The sequence below is a fragment of the Erinaceus europaeus genome, chromosome 15 (genome assembly GCF_950295315.1).
Source record: "Erinaceus europaeus chromosome 15, mEriEur2.1, whole genome shotgun sequence".
Taxonomy (NCBI): Eukaryota; Metazoa; Chordata; class Mammalia; order Eulipotyphla; family Erinaceidae; genus Erinaceus; species Erinaceus europaeus.
Genome location: NC_080176.1, coordinates 26,745,526 through 26,767,578, shown reverse-complemented (window position 1 = coordinate 26,767,578; position 22,053 = coordinate 26,745,526). Strand labels below are relative to the sequence as shown.

At 53.1% G+C, this 22,053-nt stretch overlaps 1 long non-coding RNA gene across 2 annotated transcripts; it reads left to right on the top strand.

Annotated features, from left to right (window-relative positions):
- The first annotated feature begins 784 nt into the window (after positions 1 to 784).
- On the top strand, positions 785 to 9,587 carry LOC132533143 (uncharacterized). 2 transcript variants are annotated; one of them, XR_009545030.1, is made up of 4 exons: positions 785 to 855; positions 4,706 to 4,839; positions 4,969 to 5,050; positions 8,493 to 9,587. It is a non-coding gene; the product is annotated as an uncharacterized LOC132533143 (long non-coding RNA). The 2 variants fall into 2 exon arrangements; XR_009545029.1 differs by lacking the exon at positions 785 to 855 and adding an exon at positions 2,937 to 3,046.
- The last annotated feature ends 12,466 nt before the right edge of the window (positions 9,588 to 22,053 follow it).

Here is a 22,053-nt window from a genome sequence, read left to right as displayed (position 1 = left end):
GAGAGAGAGGGCTGGGGAAACGGCATCCTGGCTCTGCAAAAGACTATGCTTCCTGTGGCTCTGAAGTCCCAGGTTCAATCCCCAGCAGTCAGAGCTGAGCAGAACTGTTCTGGTCTCTGATTAAAATAAAGTAGAAGTTTTATTTAATGTTACTCATTTATTATTGGATAGACGCCTGCAGCCCCGCTTCACCACTTGTGAAGCTTTCCCCCTTGCAGGTGGGGCCCAGGGTCTTGAACCCTGGGACCTTGTGCGCCACCGCCTGGCCCGAAGTAGATAAAAATTTTGGAAAAAAGGAATCAAGTTCTGTGACTATCTGGAAAGTAAAATCTGTGTCTGATGGACGAGGTTCCAACCCCTTCCCTGTGCGGACCGAGTTGAACGCAGATGCTCTGGAGTGCTGCCACTGCTCGAAGACTACATTTCCCAGCCTGCCCCGGGAGCCGCGGCCTGCATCTCCCAGGGGGCTGTGCGACAGGCACTGATTCAGGACCCCAAGGCTCCGCACACTCACCTGTTTCCTTGGCAACAGCTCGCAGCGACCATTTTGGTTGTGCGACCGACCGGAAGCCGCGTGCGGGGGTCTCCAGCCGGGGTCCCAGCGACCCACACGCGATCAGTCCGTTGGCGGGAGGCGGGCGGGCAGCCGTTAGAGGGGGCAAGGGAGGCTCTTCGGTCCACGACTAAGCGGGCTGAGTGTCGCCCCCCTGCCGCCCCGACCGGGAAAGCACAGAGGAGAGGGGACGGGGCCAGGAGCCCTGGCCTGGACCTGGTGGGCGACCCAGTGTCCTGAGGGCGAGTATGCCAGGCGACGTCCCCCCCGTCCCCTGCTCTTCTCTCAGACACAGACGCCAGGTAGAGACAGGGGGAGAGAGACGCCAGCTCTTCTCCGAGGCCCCCGGGGGCTTCCCCTGGTGCTGTGTGCATGGTGCCCCCAGGTGGCGCCCGGGCCCGCTGCTGGGTCTCGGCCTGGCCCGCACCTGGTCTTTTCCTTGTGATGTTTCCGGAGTTGGCGGGAGAAGCGGCGGTGTCGGCGGGGGTGGGGGGCCCGGTGGACAGGCTGCAAGTAGCGCAGGGCCCAGACCAAAGAAGGGACGGGGGTCGGGACAGCTCAGCTGGGTGGAGGCTGCTTTGCCTGTGAGCGACCCAGCGGCAAGCTCGTCCCTTGACTCGTGGTGGAGCGTCAGTGCTCTGTCTCTCTCTGTAGCTATCTTAAAAAAAATAAAATGCGGGCAGGGGGAGAGAGCATAATGGTTCTGCAAAGAGACTCTGATGCCTGAGGCTCCAAAGTCCCAGGTTCAATCCCTTGCACCACCATAAGCCAGAGCTGAGCAGAGCTCTGGTTAAAAAAAAAAAAATGCAACCATTGAGTCACCACTTGGCCCCCTACATTTATTTTTACTTTTTTTTTTATTTTTTAATGTTTATTTTCCCTTTTGTTGCCTTTTTTTATTGTTGTAATTGTTGTTATTGATATCGTCATTGTTAGATAGGACAGAGAGAAATGGAAAGAGAAGGGGAAGACAGAGAGGGGGAGAGAAAGACAGACACCTGCAGACCTGCTTCACCGCTTGTGAAGCGACTCCCCTGCAGGTGGGGAGCCGGGGCTCGAACCGGGATCCTTATGCCCGTCCTTGCTCTTTGCGCCACCTGTGCTTAAGCCACTGTGCTACCGCCGGACTCCCTTATTTTTACTTTTTAAAATATCTTTTGATCTTGGGGAGTCGGGTGGTAGCGCAGCGGGTTAGGCGCACGTGGCGCAAAGCGCAGGGACCGGCCTAAGGATCCCGGTTAGAGCCCCGGCTCCCCACCTGCAGGGGAGTCGCTTCACAGGCGGTGAAGCAGATCTGCAGGTGTCTATCTTTCTCTCCCCCTCTCTGTCTTCCCCTCCTCTCTCCATTTCTCTCTATCCTATCCAACAACGACAACATAAATAACTACAACAATAAAACAACAAGGGCAACAAAAGGGAATACATAAATTAAAAAATAAAGAATTAAATATATATATTGATCTTTTCATGAGAAAGAGACAGAGACCAGAGCACTGCTCAATTCAGGCTAATGGTGGTGCTGGGGATTGAACCTGGGACTTTGGAGCCTCAGGTGTGACAGTCCTAAAGTTATTTTTATTTATTATTGGATAGAGACAGAGAAATTGAGAAGGGGAGAGATAGAGAGGCACCTGCAGCCCTGCTTCACCACTCTTGAAGCTTCCCCCCTGTAGGTGGGGACTGGGGATATGAACCCAGGTCCTGGGGGCTGAGAAGAGGCACAGCAGGTTAAGCATACATAGTACTAGACTCAAGGACCCGGGTTCCAGCCCCTAGTTCCCTACCTGTGTGTGTGGGGAGTCAGGGAGGTCGCTTCACAAGCTGTGAAGCAGGTCTGCAAGTCCCTCTCCCTCCCTCTGTCTCTCCCTCTCTGTCTCCCCCTCCTCTCTCAGTTTCTTTCTGTCCTATCCAGTAAAATGGGGGGAAAAAATGGCCTCCAGGAGCAGTGGGTTTGTAGCGCCAGCACCGAGCCCCAGTGATAACCTTGGAGGCAAAAAACAAAAAAAGGTATGAACCCAAGTCCTCGAACATAGTGATGTGTGTTATGCAGAATGCACCACCACCCAGTGTCTGGTTTTTTTTGTTTGTTTGTTTTTCTATTTATTTTTAAAGCAGCCTGGTATTGTGAAGTCCCAGAAATGATGACAAAAAAAAAAAAAAAAAGCATGATGCCTCGATTTACTTTGAAATACATACCCTCAAAGGGGGAGGCGTGTGGGAGACAAGAACAAGAGAGTGTGGTGTGTGTGTGTGGGGGGGTGCGTCTTCTCTTTATTCCATAGCCAAGGGGGGCTATTGGGTGTCTCCAGTGGATCTGGTGTCTCCAGATGTTTCTGAAATGACTTGAGTGTGTTTGGACCCTCCCTCCCCCCAAGTGCCAGGCGAGCTCCTGGGAGCTCTTCCCAGTCAGGATGGCGGCTGCCACAGTTGAGCCGTGCCCCTGAGCAGGATGGGGACACAGGACCGACGGGGAGTCACTGGCAACCCCGAAGTGTGAGTGTCCGGTGGTCCCACAGGACGGCCTCTGCCCTAGCAATGGCCCCTCACTGTTAGTGTCTGTCTGCAGAGGACCCCCACCCCCAGGCCTCAGCCTCAGTGAGGGGTTCTTCGCCCCCCCCCACCAAGGAATGGGAAGTAGCACTGGAACCTTCTAGAATCCTTGCTGGTCCTGAGCATGTTAGCTGAGCAGCTGAGGCCAGAGGGAAGCTGCAGGCTGCAGTGTGCAAACGCGGACCCCCTCAGGAAGATTACATTCCCTTCACATGAGAGGAAGTTTCTGAGAGAGAGAGAGAGAGGAGCCAGAGCACCACCCCAGCCTGAACCGTGGGAGCCTCTGGCATGCAAGCCTTGCGTCCACCAGCTGAGCTGTTCCCAGCCTGCAGGGAGAGCTGTGCAGGGTTGCCCACACCAGCTTTCTCCCCTCTGCCCGGCCGCCGCCACCACCACCACGGCCTCTGCTTGGTTCTCAAGGCTCAGGCCACTGCCACCCTTGTGGGGGCCAGAGACCACTCAGTGAGAAACCACAACTGGCTAGCCTGAGTACACCAGTTCGACCCCCAGCACCACACCTTCCAGAGCTGAGTGGTGCTATTGTCTCTCATTCTCTCCTCTCATCAAATAAGTACAGAAATTTTTTTTTGACTTTTTTTTTATTGGGGAATTAATGTTTTACATTCAACAGTAAACACAATGGTTTGTACATGCATAACATTCCCCAGTTTCCCATATAACATTACAACCCCCACTAGGTCCTCTGAATCCTTCTTGGACCTGTATTTTCCCCACCCACCCACCCCAGAGTCTTTTACTTTGGTGCAATACGCAGAAATCTTAAACAAGAGAGAGAAAGCGCAGGTGGTGAAGTGGCTAGAGCACAGGCCTTTTCAGCCTGAGGACCTGAGTTCCAGCCCCGGCGTTGCATGTGCCAGAGGGACGCTTTGATTCTCTCTCTCCTAAATAAATAAATCAACCCTTAAAAATAAAAAAAAAAAAAGGGAGTCAGGTGGTAGCGCAGCGGGTTAAGCACAGGTGGTGTAAAGTGCAAGGACTGCCATAAGGATCCCAGTTCGAGCCCTGGCTCCCCACCTGCAGGGGAGTCTCTTCACAAGCGGTGAAGCAGGTCTGCAGGTGTCTATCTTTCTCTCCCCCTCTCTGTCTTCCCCTCCTCTCTCCATTTCTGTCTGTCCTACCCAACAACGACGACATCAATAACAACAATAATAACTACAACAATAAAACAACCAGGGCAACAAAAGGGAAATAGATATTTAAAATAATAATGAAACAGGCTGGGCAGTGGCACACCTAGTTGAGTGCATATGTTGCCATGTGCAAGGACACAGGTTTGAGTCCCTGCTTCCCACCTACGGGGGGACATTTCACGAGCAATGAAGCAGTTTCTACAGGTGTCTGTCTCTCTCCAACTCAACCTATCCCCTCCCCTCTTGATTTCTCTGTCTCTACCCAGTAGTTCAATAAAATAAGTAAAATATTAAAAATAAAAACACCTGGTGGGTATGTGCACACCCATCCAGGCCTGGAGCGTCCAGAGCCCCAGCCACTTGCTAGCCGCCAGCACTCGCCCTCGGCTGGGTCCCTCCCGGCCTTTCTAGCACAGCGACAGACGACACTATTTGATTTTCTCCACTGCAGATGGTGATGTGGGGGTGTCTGATGTCCCCTCCATGAGACCCCGGATTGTTCCGTGAGGCCTGGGGACGAGAAGCAAAGCCACCTGGGAATGTTCCAGCTCTTGACCTGAGGGCAGAGGAGTGGCTGGGTGCCATGTGAGTGAATTCTTTTTATTTTTTTATTATCTTTACTTATTAAAGACAGAAATCGAGAGGGAAGGGGGCAATAGAGAGAGAGACACCTGCAGCCCTGCTTCACCACTTGCAAATCTTTTCCCCCTGCAGGTGAGAACTGGGGAGCTCGAACCTGGGTCCTTGTGCATTGTAACATGTGCTCTCAACTCGGTGCGCCATCACCCGGCCCCAGGTGAGTGAACACTTGGCTGCAGGCAGAGCCGCCTGGGAGGCCAGGTCAGGACGCCGCTCTGTGGGTGGGAGAAAGATGGTGCCTGCAGTCTCCCACCCACAGGTCTGGGGTGCTGGGGCCGGGGCGCGGCCTGTGGGAAGCCTGGTCCCCACACACAGATCCTCTCCTGTCTGTCACCCAGCCACACTGCTCTCTCGCTCAGTCCCCTGACCTCCACCATAGCCCCTTTCTGTCACTTCAGACCCTTTAGAGAAGGTGCCCACATCTGTTATGACATGCCATGCCTGGACTTCACAGCAGCCCCTATGGACTGCTCCATCTCTCTCGCTCTGTCTCCCTCTCTGTCTCCCTTTCTCTCCCCCAACTAAGATAGAGACAGCAGTGGAGAGAGAGGCAGAGAGGAGGGAGACTCACAGTGGAGCCTGGTTCACAGCAGACGCCCCTGCCCAGCTCCAGCACAAGGCAGGGATGGGGACTGAACCTGGGGACTCTAGGCCCTCAGACATGCAGCTTGGTCCTCTAAATGAAGAGGGAAAAACAAAACAAAACCAGGCTGGTTGATGATGCCCCTGTCTGAGCACACACTTCACAGGCGGTGAAGCAGGTCTGCAGGTGTCTGTCTTTCACTCTCCCTCTGTCTCCCCTCCTCTCTCCATTTCTCTCTGTCCTATCCAACAACGACAACAGTAATAACTACAACAATAAAAAAACAAGGGCAACAAGAGGGAATAAATAATTAAAGAATAAAAATAAAAATAAAAGGCCTCTGGGAGCGGTGGATTCATCCTGCAGGCGCGAGTCCCAGCAGGGGCAAGGGGCAGGAGGGCTGGCGGGCGAGCGTCTGAAGCCGGCGCTATACCGGCTCTGGCCACAGGAGGGCGGCGTCTGCCGGTGCTGAGCTCCCCGGGAGCCGGGGGTAGGCCGGGCGTCTCCTGCTTGTGGACAAGTGGGGCTTCCAGATCGCTTGTCCTGGACCCCCGCTCCTGCCTCCCCCACCCCTCGGCTATCACTAGGCCCCTTCCTCTGCCGCCCACCCCAACCGACTGGAGAGACAGCGCCAGGTGGTTTGTGTACCCGACTGTCCCACCGTCCCAGCTTCAATCCGCCCCGCCCCCCCCCCCCCACCGCCACCATGGAGAGCCAGTGCTGAGCAGGGCTGGGGCCAAAACTCATGTTTGAGCCAGGCACCCGGCACAGTAAAGGAAACCTTGGTGGTGAGGTTTCTAACATGCTCGGTGTCTCCCTGCCTCTCTGTCTCTATCTTAAAAATAAATAAATAAATAAATAAATGAATAAATAAATAAATGATCAGTATAAGTTCTGAAAGTCATTTTCCATGTTTTCCCCTTTTCTCACATGTGAATTTTTTTTTTCTGTCTCCAGGGTTATCACTGGGGCTCGATGCCTGCACTACGAATCTACTACTCCTGGAGGTGTTTTTCCCATTTTGTTGCCCTTGTTGTTGTTTACTTATCGTTGTTGTGGCCATTGCTGCTGTTGTTGGATAAGACAGAGAGAAGTGGAGAGAGGAGAGGAAGACAGAGGGGGGGAGAGAAAGACAGAAACCTGCAGACCTGCTTCACGGCCTGTGAAGCGACTCCCTTGCAGGTGGGGAGCCGAGGGCTCAAACCAAGATCCTTCCGCTGGTCCTCGCGCTTTGCGCCACCTGCGCTTAACCCGCTGCGCCACCGCCCGACTCCCACGTGAACTTTTAAACAGGATACATTTAGTTCATGAGTCGACAAAATATCTTACTTGGATAGTGCGCTGCTTTGCATGTATGCGACCCAGCTTCAAGCCCAACTTTGGGGCCGCGGTTCCTTCCTTCCTTTCTTTTTGGTTATTCCTCCCCTTACCCTCACCCCCACCCCCAGCCCCAGAGCACTGCTCAGCTCTGGCTTATGTTGGTGTGGGGTGTGCAGGAGACTGAATTGGGACCCTGAATGCCTCAAAAATGAGGATCTTGGGAGTTGGGCGGTAGTGCAGCGGGTTAAGCACAGGTGGCGCAAAGCGCAAGGGACGGTGGAAGGATCCCGGTTCGAGCCCCCGGCTCCCCACCTGCAGGGGAGTCGCTTCACAGGCGGTGAAGCAGGTCTGCAGGTGTCTGTCTTTCTCTCTCCCTCTCTGTCTTCCCCTCCTCTCTCCACATCTCTCTGTCCTATCCAACAACGACGACATCAAGAACAACAATAAAACAACAAAGGCAACTAAAGGGAATAAATAAATCTAAAAAAAAGTGTTTAAAAAAATGAGCATCTTTTTGCATAGCCATCATGCTACTTCCTCAGCCTGGGCTGTGTCTCCCCCCTCCCACTCATTCTCTCCATCTCTCTCTCTCTCTCTTTCTATGCCTTTTTTTTTTTTAATCTCTACCAAAATTAAAAGAAAAAAAAAAGTTTAAGTCTCCAGCCCCACCTGCAGAGGGAAAGCTTCAGAATTAGTAGAGCAGTACTAAGGTGTCTCGGTGTCTCTCTCCCTATTCTGCCAAAAGAAAGGAAGGAAGGAAGGGAGGGAGAGAGAAAAAAAAGAAACAAAGAAAGAAAGAAGGGAGAGGGAGTTGAGCGGTAGTGGGTTAAGCGCACATAGCGGAAAGCGCCAGGACCGGCATAAGGATCCCTTTGAGCCCCTTGCTCCCCACCGCAGGGGAGTCGCTTCAGCAGGTCTACAGGTGTCTTTCTCTCCTCCACTCTGTCTTCCCCTCCCCTCTCCATTTCTCTCTGTCCTATCCAACAACAACGAAAACAATAACAACAATAATAACTACAACAATAAAACAAGGGCAAGAAAAGGGAATAAATATAATAAGAATTTGAAAAAAAAAAAAAAAAAAGAAGGAAGAAAAGAAAGGTGTTTACAAATGGCCGCCAGGAGAGGCAGAGTCATGGTACAGGCACCAAGTCCCAGCAGCAACCCTGGCAGAAAGAAAAAAATCATTAGTATAAGATAAATGAAAATAAAAAGATGTATCCAGCCTAAGGACAGAGACCACAGTGCCGCTCAGCTCTGGTACGTGCAGAGCCCGGCATGGAACCTGGGCCCTGAGGCCCCTCCCACAGCCAGATGTCCAGGAGGGGGCACCCCCGGTTCCTGAGGAGTACCTGCCCCCTCCTCCAGGGAGCCTGCGGGTGATGGTGCCACCCTCACGGCCCCAGGGTCCCCAGTTCGGGACTCTGAGTGAGGGCTGAGGGTTGGGAGATGGTAAGCTACCTTATGCCTCCTGCTGGCAGAGGCACCTGATTCCCTGCCTGCTGCCAGAAGTCACTACCCAACCTCCAAGACTGTCCGGGAGCCTCCTCTTCCAGGAAGCCTTCCTGGGCCTCCACAGCTGGAAGGGAGCCCTCACACCACCACCTCCAGGACCAGCCCCAGCTGTAATGACCCTGCTCTCTTGGAAGGTTCTGAGTCCTCCTCACCCTTTCATTTCACACCTCTGTCTCCTCAGACTCGCGTGTTCCTGGGCAAGCCACATGTGATCCTGTCTTCTCCTCGGCATCTCTGCGTGGAGCCTTGGGAGGGAGACGATGCCCCTCGGAAGTTGTGCCGCCTCCTCCAGGCAGGCTGCTGGCACCTCTCCCTGCAGCTCCCGGCAGTGAGGAGGGGGCCCGTGAGTGACTGTTTTCCTCCCCACAAAGAGGGTGCTGCCCCCACAGGGTACTGGAGAGACTGCTCTACAGGGAAGGAGGCCCCTGTGTCTTCACCCCAGCTCTGACCCAGGGCGCCTTGGCACTGACGCTGCCTGAGGCCTTGAGCTGGGGTATGTGTGAGCAGAGCGGGAAGGCTGCCCGTGGCCGCCTGGGCCTGGGCCATGAGGCCGCTGGCTGGGCCCTCAGCCCATTTACACAGGCCAGAATGCACTGGGGGGTGGGTTGGGGGGACCCCTGGACCTGGCTAAAGGAGGACGGTCTCTGATCAGGGTCCCCAGGGAGCAGCCAGCCCCAGGGCGCCTTAAGGGCTGGCAAAGGTTGCTCAGAGACTCGGGGAACATTTGATATCCAGAAGTTTCCAGGTATGTGGAGCCCCTGCCTGGCAGCCCCCATCACCCCCTGGCCCTCACCCCCTTTCTGACCCCCCACAGCCCTCAGCAAGGTCTAGAGGGGGCTCACTGTCATCTGGAGGCCAGCAGCTGCCCCAGTGCTCTGGGAGGTGCCCTGCCGCCTGGCATGGGACACACTTTCTGTTTCCCGGGAGCCTTGAGCCCTGCCCCCCAACCTGAGGCCTTGTTGTAGGGACTGAGTTGCGTGGGTACTGCCTCCCACCTACACTATTAAAGCCATGCCCGAGAGAGGTGGCCAGCAACCGCTGGGGCTCCCAGTCCCCAAGTCCCCAGGTCTGTAAGTCATGTATTCAGGCCGAGCAGAGCGGGAGCCTGTGTGTGGATGCCCCCAGACCCAGGGTCTGCGGTCAGCCGGGGTCCTTGATTCTGTCTGTGCGTCATCCCTGCTCCCAAAGCGAGGCCGGGTCAGCCTAGCTTGATACTCTGGGTTCTGTCACGAAACATGGTGCAGAAGCCTCTTCCGTGGGGACCGGCCGCTCTGGCCCTGTGTCCCCCCAAGGTGACGGTGCTGTGTGCAACATGAGGGGTTATCCCCCCACACCCCCTAGACCTGGGGCCTGCTCCCCTGCCTTTGAAGTCATTGGCTTGAAAACAGAAGGAAAGCCAGTAGACTCTGGGATGGGGGGACCTCAGCCCAGTCAGCCCATGAGGGCAGATTGGGGACACAATGGCCGCAGCAGTGCACAGGCCACAGGGACACTGAGGCTGGGACTGGGGCTAACGACAATACTCCCAGCCCTGCAGCTAAGCAAAGAGCGTGGGGAGTGGGGAGGGGCCCCTTTGGGCCTGGAGGGCCTGGGGACATGCCAGCCCAGAGCCAAGGGTAGGGGGCCAGGGATGCGGGGGTGGCGAGGACCCCCACCTCAGTACCCTGTGTCTGTGCCGCTGGTCTGGTCCTGAACCCCTTTGCTGTGAGCTGGTGTTGTGACTTGGTTCTGCCTCCACAGCCTCCTGGGAAACGGGGGACCTCCTGGGCAGAATGTTTGCTTCCTGGTTAAAGGAACATGAAAGAGGCCACCCTTCCTCCCTGCTCTGAATATGGGTGGTTAAGGACTTGATTCTTAGAGCTTATGCAGCCACCTTGAGGTAATGCCGCAACAAGATGGGGTGTAGTGGTGGTAGTGGTTGGAAGCCTAGCAAGGCTGCCCAGCAGACAGAAAAAGAGCCTGTGTTGGAGACCGTGCCACTGAGACACGATCGCTTCTCTGGAAGCTCCCGCTTGCAGCCAAGCAAAGAATATCTGTTTCCGGCACAGACACAGCTACTTGCAGCCTAAGGCATTCTGAAGGCCGCCAGGTCCTGGCCAGGCAAATGGGAGGCCCAGGAAGTCTGGGGAGCCACCCACTGCCCGAGCCCACAGAGGACTTGCAGGACCCATAGAGGGGTGGGCGAGGGGTTGAGGGGAGTCCCAGCTGTGTGTGCCTAGCCAGCCACCTCTTCTGAAACGGGGTGACTTCTAGGGAGAGGTTGCCTGGGGTGGCCAGGTGCCTCTGTACAGGGTCATCCTGGGGTTGTCCAGGCCCCGGGGTCCCCAGAAGGGTCTCAGCCGCTAATCTTAAGCAGCTGGATAAACCTGGCCTCTGGTCACCCTGAAACCAGTGAGGCACTTTGAACAGGTGGACCCATCTCTCCACCCCAGGGGATGCCCCCACCTTTCCTAACCTGGGGTGCTGGGAGCCTCAAGAGGAGGGAAGCCTCAGGGACTGAGGGCTAGACTATGCCCCCCATCCCCAGAGGCCTGCCAGGCTTTTCTGCCCTTTAGAGATGAGTTGAATTGAACTGGGACTGAGCCCTGACATGCAGGGTGTCCTTGCCTTCAGAACCTGAGGATAGTCACCCCCCTTTCGCCCTCACCCCACACAGACGGCCTGACAGGGTGGGGCCCTGTGGCGCTTGGGCCTCCTTTCAGAAGGCATCCTGCACCCAGGCCAACTGCCACCCTGCTGGGCTCAAGTCCTGAGCTGGGAGGGTGCCGCAGGCCAGGGCACTGCTGTGGGTGGCTTTTAGGGACGCTTGGTGAACCCAGCCCCTTTCTGCCCCTGTGTCCTCAAGGGTCCTTGGCACCCAGCGAGGGGAAGCTGGCAGCCGAGTCCTCTCTCCGTGGGGTCCTGTGAGGAGGGGGCTCCCCCGAGACCCCCAGATGTGGATGGGCTTCACCACGTAGAAGCCAGGCCTGGTGGCCTGGTCGCCGCCCCGCACGCACGCGTGTGGCTTCTCTCCAGTGTGAATTCTCTGACGTTGAATGACTGGGGCTCCAGCATTTGTAGTCTCCGCAGCCACTGCCGTGCAGGGTTCCCAGTGTGCTAAGGGGTGCCACCCCCAGCAGGAATCTGCCCCAGGGGCAGGTGTGTGTGGGGGGGCTCACAGAGGCTGCCTGTGTCCCGAGCACAGTGAGTGCCTGCAAGCACAATAAACTGACTCTGCTGCTCAGATCTGGCTTTCTTGCTTACCCCCAAAGCCCACAGAATCACTGCGTCTTCCCCTGCGGTGCCATGAGGCTGCAGAGCGTCCTGTCCAGGCCCAACCTGCTGTTGGGAACTTATGGAAAATTCTGTCTTAGAGAAATTTGGGGCAGTAATGAAAGACTCGAGCAGGCCTCCAGGGGGCGCACTGACTGGGGCGCTGTACTCTACCGAGTGAGGTCTGGAGTTCAGTCCCCAGCACTGGTTATCTCTCCTGTTTCTATAATTTTTGAAGGCTTGGGGAGAGGGCCAGGGAGGTGTGTAAGGCCCTGGGTTCCATCTCTGCCTCCCATAGGCCAGGGTCACACTCTAAGTCCACTCCATCTCTCCCTCCTGGTACATTTGTAAAGGTGGGGGTGGGCTGGGGCTGGGGGCGCCGCACTGCTGCCTGCCCCTCCTTTTCTCCCCTCTAATCTTCTGCTTCCTCTGTCGATTTCTCTGTCCTGTCCAATAAAGTGAAAAAAATGTCCACCAGGAGCAGTGAATTTATAGTGCAGGCACCAAGCCCCAGTGATAATTGTGGAGGCAGAAAAAAATGAACAACAACAACAACAAAAAATTAAGGATCAACAACTCTACCAATATAAATGAAATGAGCAAAATTCAGTGAAATGAGAAAATTCCTTCACAGCCGCAAACTACCAGAGTGCAGCTCAATACGAAACACACATGGCAGCTCTTGGCACTACTAGGGACTGAACCTGTGACTTTGGAGCCTCTGATGTGAAAGTCTTCTGCATCACCACTGTTCCATCTCCCTAGTCTTACATGTCTCCCCCCAGAGCACTGCCCTCCTCCTCCCACATTTTTTTCTCCTCCCCTTATTCTATTTTCTTTTTCTTTTTTTTTTTTTTTTTTTTTGCCTCCAGGGTTATTGCTGGGGCTCCGTGCCTGCACTACGAATCGACTGCTCCTGGAGGCCATTTTTTCCCTTTTGTTGCCCTTGTTGTTTATCGGTGTTGTTATTATTATTGTTGTCATTGTTGGATAGGACAGAGAGAAATGGAGAGAGGAGGGGAAGACAGAGAGAGAGGGGGAGAGAAAGACACCTGCAGACCTGCTTCACCGCCTGTGAAGTGACTCTCCTGCAGGTGTGGACCCCGGGGCTTGAACCTGGATCCTTACGCTGGTCCTTGTGCTTTGTGCCACCCGCTGCGCTACCGCCCGGCCCCCTCGCTTTTCTATTTTTTTTTTAATATTTTATTTTATTTATTTATTCCCTTTTGTTGCCCTTGTTGTTTTATTGTTGTAGTTATTATTGTTGTTGTTCGCTTTTCTATTTTCTGCCAGAGCACTGCTCAGCTGTGGTTTATGGTGGTGTAGGGGACTGAACCTGGGACTTGGAGCCTCAGACAATGAGAGTCTCTCTGCAGAACCATTATGTTGTCTCCCCACCTACCACTTTTGTTTATGGTACTGTGGTCACGCCTGGAGCCTCTCGTGTGTAAGCCCTGTGTTCTGTGGCTTCATTCTGTCCTCAACCCAAAACACAGATCTTTATACAGTAATTAAAAAAAAAAATGAGCATATTGGGAGTCGGGCGGTAGCGCAGTGGGTTAAGTGCAGGTGGTGTGAAGCACAAGGACCAGCGCAGTGATCCCCGTTCAAGCCCCCGGCTCCCCACCTGCAGGGGCTTGCTTCGCAGGCGGTGAAGCAGGTCTGCAGGTGTCTGTCTTTCTCTCCCTCTCCCCTCTCCATTTCTCTCTGTCCTATCTAAAAACGACGACAATAACAACAACAGTAATGACTATAACAACAACAACAAAAATCAAGGGCAACAAAAAGGGAAAAAAATATAATTTTTTAATGAACATATTTTTTTCTTTTTTAAAAATTAGGACAGAAATTGAGAGAGAAGGGGGAGACAGACACCGGCAGACCTGCTTCACTACTTGTGAAGCTTCTGCCCTGCAGGTGGGGAGCTGGGGCTTGAACCCGGGTCCTTGCACATGGGGACACCTGTGCTCAACCAGGTGCATCACCGCCTGGCCTGAGCACACAGATTTTTTTTTTTTAAGTTGTCCTGTCGTGGTAGCCCCGTCCATGTCTCAGGAAGGGCCATGCAGCCCCACATGGAGTCAGAGCCCAGGGTGTGGACACAGAGGTGGGGCTGGACTGGAGCGCACGCCGAGCCCTCCCTGTGGGACCCAGATCCCCGAGTGTGGAGTCCAGAGTCCTGGAGCAGACACCAGGTGTCCTCTGGCACCTCCCTGCTGATGTCAAGCGTGCTGACACCTGGGTTCCTATGGGGACACAGAACTTGTGAGACAGCAGGGAGGCAGCTATGCCCCAGGGCGGGTCCTGCTCAATGTCAAGGTTGCTAGCCCCAACCCCAGATGTGAGGGCAGTGTGGGCATGCCAAAGCCAGAGACCCGTCTGCCCACCTGCAGGGCAGAGTACGAGCCCAGGCCGGGTCCAGCCCCGAATAGAGGCAGAGACGTGTCTCCTGCAAGCCAGGCTTGTTCCTGACCCAGCTCCAGAGTCCACCCCATTTGCAGGTGAAAGAGAAACCATGTCTTCAAAGCGACCAGACACGAGATTCAGCCACTGGGCATGAACACAAAAAGGCAAGAGAAAGACGAGACAAGCAGACAGGGGCAGGTGCGGACGCTCACCTGGACGGTGCGCTGCCCTGCTATGTGTGCATCCTGGGTTCAAGCCCAGCCCCTGCTGAACTGGAGGAAGCTTCAGTGCTGTGGCCTCTCTCACTCTCCCTCAGCCTGCTTCCCTCTCTCTCTCTCTTTATTTTTTGTCTTTTTAATTCTTTTAAAGTTTATTGATTATTGGATAGAGACAGAAATTGAGAGGGAAGGGAAGGAGAAGATAGGGAGACAGACAGCTGCAGCCCTGCTTCACCACTCCTCAAGCTTTTCCCCTGCAGGTGGAGACCAGGGGCTTAAACCTGGGTCCTTGAGCACTGTAATGTGAGCACTTAACTATATGTGCCATTAAACATACAGATTGGAAGCTTTTTTTTTTTTTTTTGCAGAATAACTATGCTGTCTTTCTGCCCCCAATATTTTCTTAAAAAGTGATTTATGAACCAGACCATCACTCTGACACAGGCAATACCAGGGCTTCAACTAAGGACCTCATGCTTGAGAGCCCAACGCGTTATCCACTGCGTTGTGATCCGAGCCACCTAGTCTCTCTTACAAGGACATCATGTTAGATGAGGGCATATCCTAGCAGGCTGGTGTGAATTTATTTACCTCTCTGGTGGCCCTGTCTCCAAACTCCACCTTTTCAACACGCCAGGGGTGAGTGCCAACCTACTCATTCGGTGGTGAGTGGCCCCTCAGTTCAGCACTTCACTCCCTAAGATGCAGGGAATTCGTTGTTCTCTGATGAACAAAAGCCTCCCAGGGTGCAGAAACACCCCCAAGGACCCACTGCCTCTGGCTCTCCTCCTGCATGATTCCTCTTCTCGATAGTGGATCCACAAATGTTTTGGCGTTTTAAAAAAAAATGTTTGTGGGGAGTCGGGCGGTAGCGCAGTGGGTTAAGCGCAAGTGGCGAGAACTGCAAGGACCAGCAAGGATCCTGGTTCGGGCCCCCGGCTCTCCACCTGCAGGGGAGTCACTTCATAGGCGGTGAAGCAGGTCTGCAGGTGTCTATCTTTCTCTCCCCCTCTCTGTCTTCCCCTCCTCTCTCCATTTCTCTCTGTCCTAACAACAACAACGCCAATAACAATAATTACAACAACAATGAAAAACAAGGACAACAAAAGAGAAAATAAATCAAATGTTTGTGTTGGGGGCGGGGTGGTAGCACAGCGTTTTAAGTGCACATGGCAAGAAGCACAAGGACCAGCTTAAGAATCCCCGGTTCGAGCTCCTGGCTCACCTGCAGGGGTGAAGCAGGTCTGCAGGGTCTATCTTTCTCTCCCCCTCTCTGTCTTCCCCTCCTCTCTCCATTTCTCTCTGTCCTATCCAACAACAGCTATAACAACAATAACAATAACAACCACAACAAGGGCCAACAAAAATGGGAAAAATGGCCTCCAGGAGCAGTGGATTCGTAATGCTGGCACCGAGCCCCAGCGATAATCCTGGAGGGGAAAAAAAAAGTCTGTTTTGATGATAATGGCCCTTTGATGACTTAGCCAACTTGGCTTTCTCAGTTGAGCTCTCTCTCACCCCTCCTCCCATTCCACTAGAGGAAGTGTCTATTCAACTCCATGCACACACAGCTGGCTTTGGGATCATCCTTCCCAGCGTCTGAGCATCTCAGAGCAGTGGGAGGGGTGTTTTTTTATTTTTGGGTTTTTTTTTCCCCTCGCAGGAACATTCTGAGCCATCTCTCCCACACAAACATTCCTTGGGGATGACTGAGCTACCCGCCTGCTACCAGGAACAGGTGCTTTTGCGTCAAGCGCCTGTAATGTTTGTGGATTCACCACATTTCCAAAGAGATAATAGCTCACAGAAAAGCTGCTGCCTGCTGAGAAGCAGGTGACCTGGAATGTGGAGAAAGTGCTTAACCTCTCTGAGCTCTTGGTTTGTTTATATATTTTCACTGTGGAATATGAACGCGTAAGGCCCTGCTGTTCAAGGCTGAGGTTTTGTTGTTTGGACCCATTTATTCATTCAGATGGAAGGGAGACATAAAAGCACCAGACATCCTCTAGCGCTACAGAACCTCACACATGGTGCTGGGGCACAAACCTGGGATGAGTGCATGCCAAGGCCCGAAATTATTTTATTTTATTCTTCTTTAAAAAAAAAATTCCTTTTTGTTGCCCTTGTTTTGTTGTTGTAGTTATTATTGATGTCGTCATAGTTGTTGGATAGCACAGAGAGAAATGGAGAGAGGAGGGGAAGACAGAGAGGGGGAGAGAAAGATAGACACCTGCAGACCTGCTTCACCGCCTGTGAAGCGACTCTCCTGCAGGTGGGGAGCTGGGGCTCTAACCGGGATCCTTAAGCTGGTCCTTGCACTTTGCACCACCTGTGCTTAACCTGCTGCACTACTGCTCAACTCCCTATTTTATTTTATTCTTACCAGGCCACTGCTCAGCTGTGGCTTATGGTGGTACAGGGAATTGAACCTGGGACTGAAATGGTTTTTTTTGTTTGTATTTTTTTGCCTCCAGAGTTATTGCTGGGGCTCAGTTCCTGCACCATGAATCCACTGCTCCTGGAGGCCATTTTTTCCCCCTTTTTGTTGCCCTTGTTGTTGTAGCCTTGTTCTGGTTATTGTTGTTGTTGTTGATGTCGTTCATTGTTGGATAGGACAGAGAGAAATGGAGAGAGGAGGGGATGACAGAGAGGGGGAGAGAAAGATAGACCCTGCAGACCTGCTTCACCGCTTGTGAAGCGACTCCCCTGCAGGTGGGGAGCCGGGGGCTCGAACTGGGATCCTTATGCTGGTCCTTGTGCTTTGCACCTCATGCACTTAACCCACTGTGCTAACACCTGACCCCCTGAAATGATCTTTTAAAAAAAAAAAAAAAAATATATATATATATATATATTCCCTTTTGTTGCCCTTGTTGTCTTTTGTTGTTGTAGTAGTTATTATTGTTGTAGTTATTACTGTTGTCATTGTTGTTGGATAGGACAGAGAGAAATGGAGAGAGGAGGGGAAGACAGAGAGGGGGAGAGAAAGACACCTGCAGACCTGCTTCGTGGCCTATAAAGCAACTCCCCTGCAGGTGGGGATCTGGGGGCTCGAACCGGATCCTTATGCTGGTCCTTGCGCTTTGCGCCATGTGTGCTTAACCTGCTGCGCTACTGCCCAACCCCCTGAAATGATCTTTTTAAAGATATATTTATGGGACCAGCTGGTTGAGCACATGTTACAGTGCGCAAGCATCCAGGTTCAAGCCTCTGATCCCCACCTGCAGGGGAAAAAGCTTCATGAGCAGTGAGGTAGTGCTGCAGGTGTTTCCCTCTCTCCTTCCCCTTCCCTATCAAGTTTGCTGGGCTAGCGTGGGGGTGCCTCTTCCCGGGCACATACTCTCTGGGTTGGAGAGAACACTACCGGAGCCAGCCTGGGCTACTACTCACTCACCGCAAGGGAGATGACTCAGGAACCAATCATGTGGCCCGAGGCAGTGCAATATCTTTTTGATCATAGAGCCAAGCCTTTTAAAAGGCTGACCTGGAAGTGGCAAGTCAGAAATGGAAATGGCTAGGAAAGGGGCGGAGAAAGGCAAAAGGGGCTGGGAAATTAGAAACTTCCTTAGCAACTGTTGCAAGGGTTTTAACTGGTAGGATTAATATTACTCTACAGGCAGGGAGGGTCTCGAGGGTAGAAAGAAGATAGATCAAAGGAATGGAATGGGTGGGGATCTTTCAGGCAAAACAATGATTATGTAGATAGGCCATAGTATCAGGAATGCAGGGTGCTTTGTGAAGCTCCTCACAATTTTCTGACACAAGTTCTCTGTTTCTATATGATAATATATATATATACAATTTATTAATAATATCTAGAGAGAGAAAGAGAAACAGAGTATCACTCTGGCACATGTGATGTTGGGGATCGATCTTGGGTCCTCCAGGCTGTAGTCCTTGGTCAATCCAGGTTGTAGTCCCTCTGCCACTTCCTGGGTCACTGGCCTGAAACTGTTAATTTTAATCAAACATTTCTACTTGGCAAAATGCTGCAGAGAGAGTGTGTGTGGAGGGGGGTTAAGGGGAATAAAATAACAAGATAAGGAGGGAGCACTCACTACCTCATATTTAATTCTTAACCCAGTGGCTCATGGAAACAAGGAAGCTGTCAGCTGTCTTATTCACTCTATTCAGAAAAGTACCCTGTGATTAGCAGTTATGAGCTTATTTGATTTTGTCATAAATTTGTTCTCCTGGTGGCCAGAGCAGAAATTGTAAACACAAGGCCCCAAATTCAATTATGAGATCCCCACATACCATAGTGGTGTCTGGTTCTTCCTCTCACCAGTAAATCAATGCATATTTTGGTCAGCACCAAAGCTTTATTGCTCTGGGGTGGCTTTTTTTATACAGACAGACAGACACAATAAAGACAGCCAGACAGACACACACACGAACCACAGCACCAATTCTTTGATGGGGGAAGCTCCAGCACCGCCATCCAAGTGAACTGTATTGCAGCCCAGTAAATAGACTTTAAAAATATTTTTTGAAAAATTATGTATTTATTTGTTAGAGTACTGCTCAGCTCTGGCTTATGGTGGTGCTGGGAATTGGACCCAGGAGCCCAGAGTCTCAGGCCGGAATGGCTCTTGTATAACCATGAATGCCATCTCCCTGGCCCCAATCATTCTTCTGGCTGTTAGTCACAAAGTCGTCAGAAAATGATAAGAGCCAAGTGAGGAGAGCAGGCAGGATAACAAGAGAGTGAAGAAACAGTTCAGGGGCTGTGCAGTGTGGTGCACCTGGTTGAGCGCACGCATTACTGTGCACAAAGACCCGAGTTCAAGCACCTGCAGAGGGGAGACTTCATGAGCAGTGATGCAGTTCTGCAGGTGTGTCTCTGTCTCACTCCCTATCTTCCCTCAATTTATCTGTACTGTCCAAAAAAATAAATAAAAATAATCAAGAAGAAAAAAACCCCGGAAGAATAGCTGGGAGCAGTGGATTCATAGCACCAAGCCCCAGTGATAACCACCAAGCCCTGGTGGCAAAAACAAGCGAACAAACAAAACAGGAAGTTCAGGCCCAGCTAAGCATCCTCATAGGGCAACAGTTCACCTGGCCCAGAGATGCCCAACCTTTGGCCCCGGCCCCTAAAGGCCGCGGCCTTTCATTGGCCAGCCGAGTCATCGAGCCCCGCCTCCCAGTGGAGGGATGCTGCCATTCAACTGCCTTCTTCAGTCCTCCGGACCACCGAGCCCTCCTCCTAGAGTAGCTCCTCAGGACCACCGAGCCTTGTTCCTAGAGCGGCCCCGGAGGGAGCGCCCGCTTCCCCCTTCTTCCGGGCCGCGCACCTGCCTCCCGGAAGTGCAGGTGCACTGGCTTTGCCGTTAGCCTCTCCTCTGTCGCCCTCGGCAGCGATGGGCGGGCCTGCGGCTCCCGGGGCTGGAGCGCAGCGGGGACTTGCGGGGGCCTGGCCGCAGCCCCGGGGGTGGGCGGCCCGGAGGTAAGCGCCCTCAGGTGTCACGGTGCCGGGCTGTGGCGGAGGGAGGAAGGAGGGTCCCAGGTCGGCCCATCAGGCACACCCCGGGAGACTTCACGAGGGTTGCTTGCAGCTGATCTTTCGTTATATATTTTTTCCTTTTTCACATTTTTCTTTATTAGATAGAGACAGAGCGAAATTGAGAGGGGCGGGGGAGATAGGGAGAGAGACAGAGACCCCTGCAGCCCTGCTTCACCCCTCGCAAGGCTTTCCCCCTACAGGCGGGGACCGGGGGCTTGAACCTGGGTCCTTGCTCATTGTGATACACGCGCTTAACCAGGTGCGCCACTGCCCGGCCCGTTATATTTTCTTTTTTAATATATATAATTTTAACATTTTATTTATTTATTTATTCCCTTTTATTGCCCTTGTTGTTTTATTGTAGTTGTCATCGTTGTTGGATAGGACAGAGAGAGATGGAGAGAGGAGGGGAAGACAGAGAGGGGGAGAGAAAGATAGACACCTGCAGACCTGCTTCACCACCTGTGAAGTGACCCCCTGCAGGTGGGGAGCCGGGGCTCGAACCAGGATCCTTCGTGCCAGGTGCGCTTAACCCACTGTGCTCCCACCCGATCCCCTGTCCCTTCTTTCTTTAATGTCATTTCCTCGATCATCTTCCCTCATTCAATAAAACCAGTGCTCCTGCTGTTTGTTTTCCTTTCAGGAGTAATAGGAACGGTTGTGGCTTCCTCCTCCTCTGCTGTAGTGGTGACTTTACACAGGTGGAAATTACTAGTCAGACATGGCCTCTTGCAGCCCCCCCCCCACTACTTTGCAAAATATTCAGGGGGCCTCCTGTCGAGCTCACAGTGGGGTCTGGGCCCCCTGCTCCCCATCTGCAAGGAGAAAGCTTCATAAGCAGTGAAGTAGGTCTGCAGGTCTCTCTCTCCCTCTCTCCCCTATCAATTTCTTCCTTTTTTAAAAAAAAAATTATTTTAATGAAATTGAGACACAGAAAGATAAAAAGAGAGAGAGACCAGAGCCCTGCTCAGCTCTGGCTTATGGTGATGTTGGGGATTGAACCTGGGACCTTTGGTGCCTCAGGCACGAGTCTTTGCATAGCCATGATGCTGTCTACCCCCACCGACCCTCTCAATTTCTGTTCTATCCTATTAAAAACTTTAATCTTCTTCTTCTTCTTCTAGCGTTTGCCAATAAGGGGAGGGGAAGGAAAAAAAAATGGCCAGGGGGACCAATGGATTCATTGTGTTGGCATTGAGCTCCAATAATAACCCTGATGGCAGAAAAAAGAAAATAACAATAATAACCATAACAGTGTCCACCAGCAGAGAGGTCAAAACCAGCCCTTTGACATATGGGAAAGTGGGTCTGTCTGTTCCATGTTTCCTTTGCTTTTTGTGTCTGTGTGACTCTACCTGTTGTACCTTCACCTGTCTGCTTTTCATGCCGCCCTGAAGTGCCCCTTCCTACCTCACCTACTGCTTAAGGGAGAACCCTGTATTGTAAAGCAGCTCTGAAAAAAAGGTTTCTTTAGTTATGGAAGAGAGAAGCAGAGCCTCACCCCCTGGGCTGCTGTCAGTCAGTTTTTGTTTGTTTTACAGAGTGCTGCTCAGCTCTGGCCCAGAGGGGCCAGGTGTGTGTTGCGGGGGTGGGTTCTCTGTGCAGGAGGCTCCCTGGTCTGGACACCTGAGCCGGGGCTTCCTTAGGTGGAGCCCGGGGGCTGAGTTCTCCCCTTCCCCAGGTTCATGACCCTCTCTGCCACGGCCAGTCCAGCAGCAGACCCTGCCCACGGTGCCTTCTGTCCTCCGTCCTGGGTCTCTTCCCTCCGCCCCTGCTAGCTCAGCACTTGCCCTGGGTCCCCTCCTCTCAGCCCCGCCCCTGCAGCGTGTCCTGCTGGCCTGGGCTGGGGGTGGCATCGGACCCTTCCCTTTGCTGCTTCTCACCGGTAAGGAGACCCGCACCCTGCCCAGCGTCCCCGAGGCCCCACACCAGGTGCTGCCTTGTCCTCGCGCTGTGCCCTCCACCGGGGTCTGCGGGGTGCGCCCCTCACTTGCGGCCTGGCTCCCTCCACCCATCCCAGGGCCCCCAAGTCGCTCCTTTGAGCCTTCCTGCAGCTGCTCCTTCAGCCTGCGTTCCTTTCAAAGCACCGTCGACTCCTGAGAGTAGAGAGTGGTGTGTTTCTAGTTACCTACTGGCTCAATTTTTTCTCCCTGATTTCTCCCACTACAATGCAAGCGCCAGGCGAACAGGAACTGTGCTCAGCGAGCTGCTGAATGAGTTGAATCATGAATGAATGAATGAAATACACGGGGAAGGGAGAGGTGTTCCAGATGGCAGGGACTGCGTGTGCAAAGGGCCCGCGGCCGCTGAGGGTGTCAGGGCCGGCAGGGACTGCGGGCTAGATAGCTGGACAGACGTGA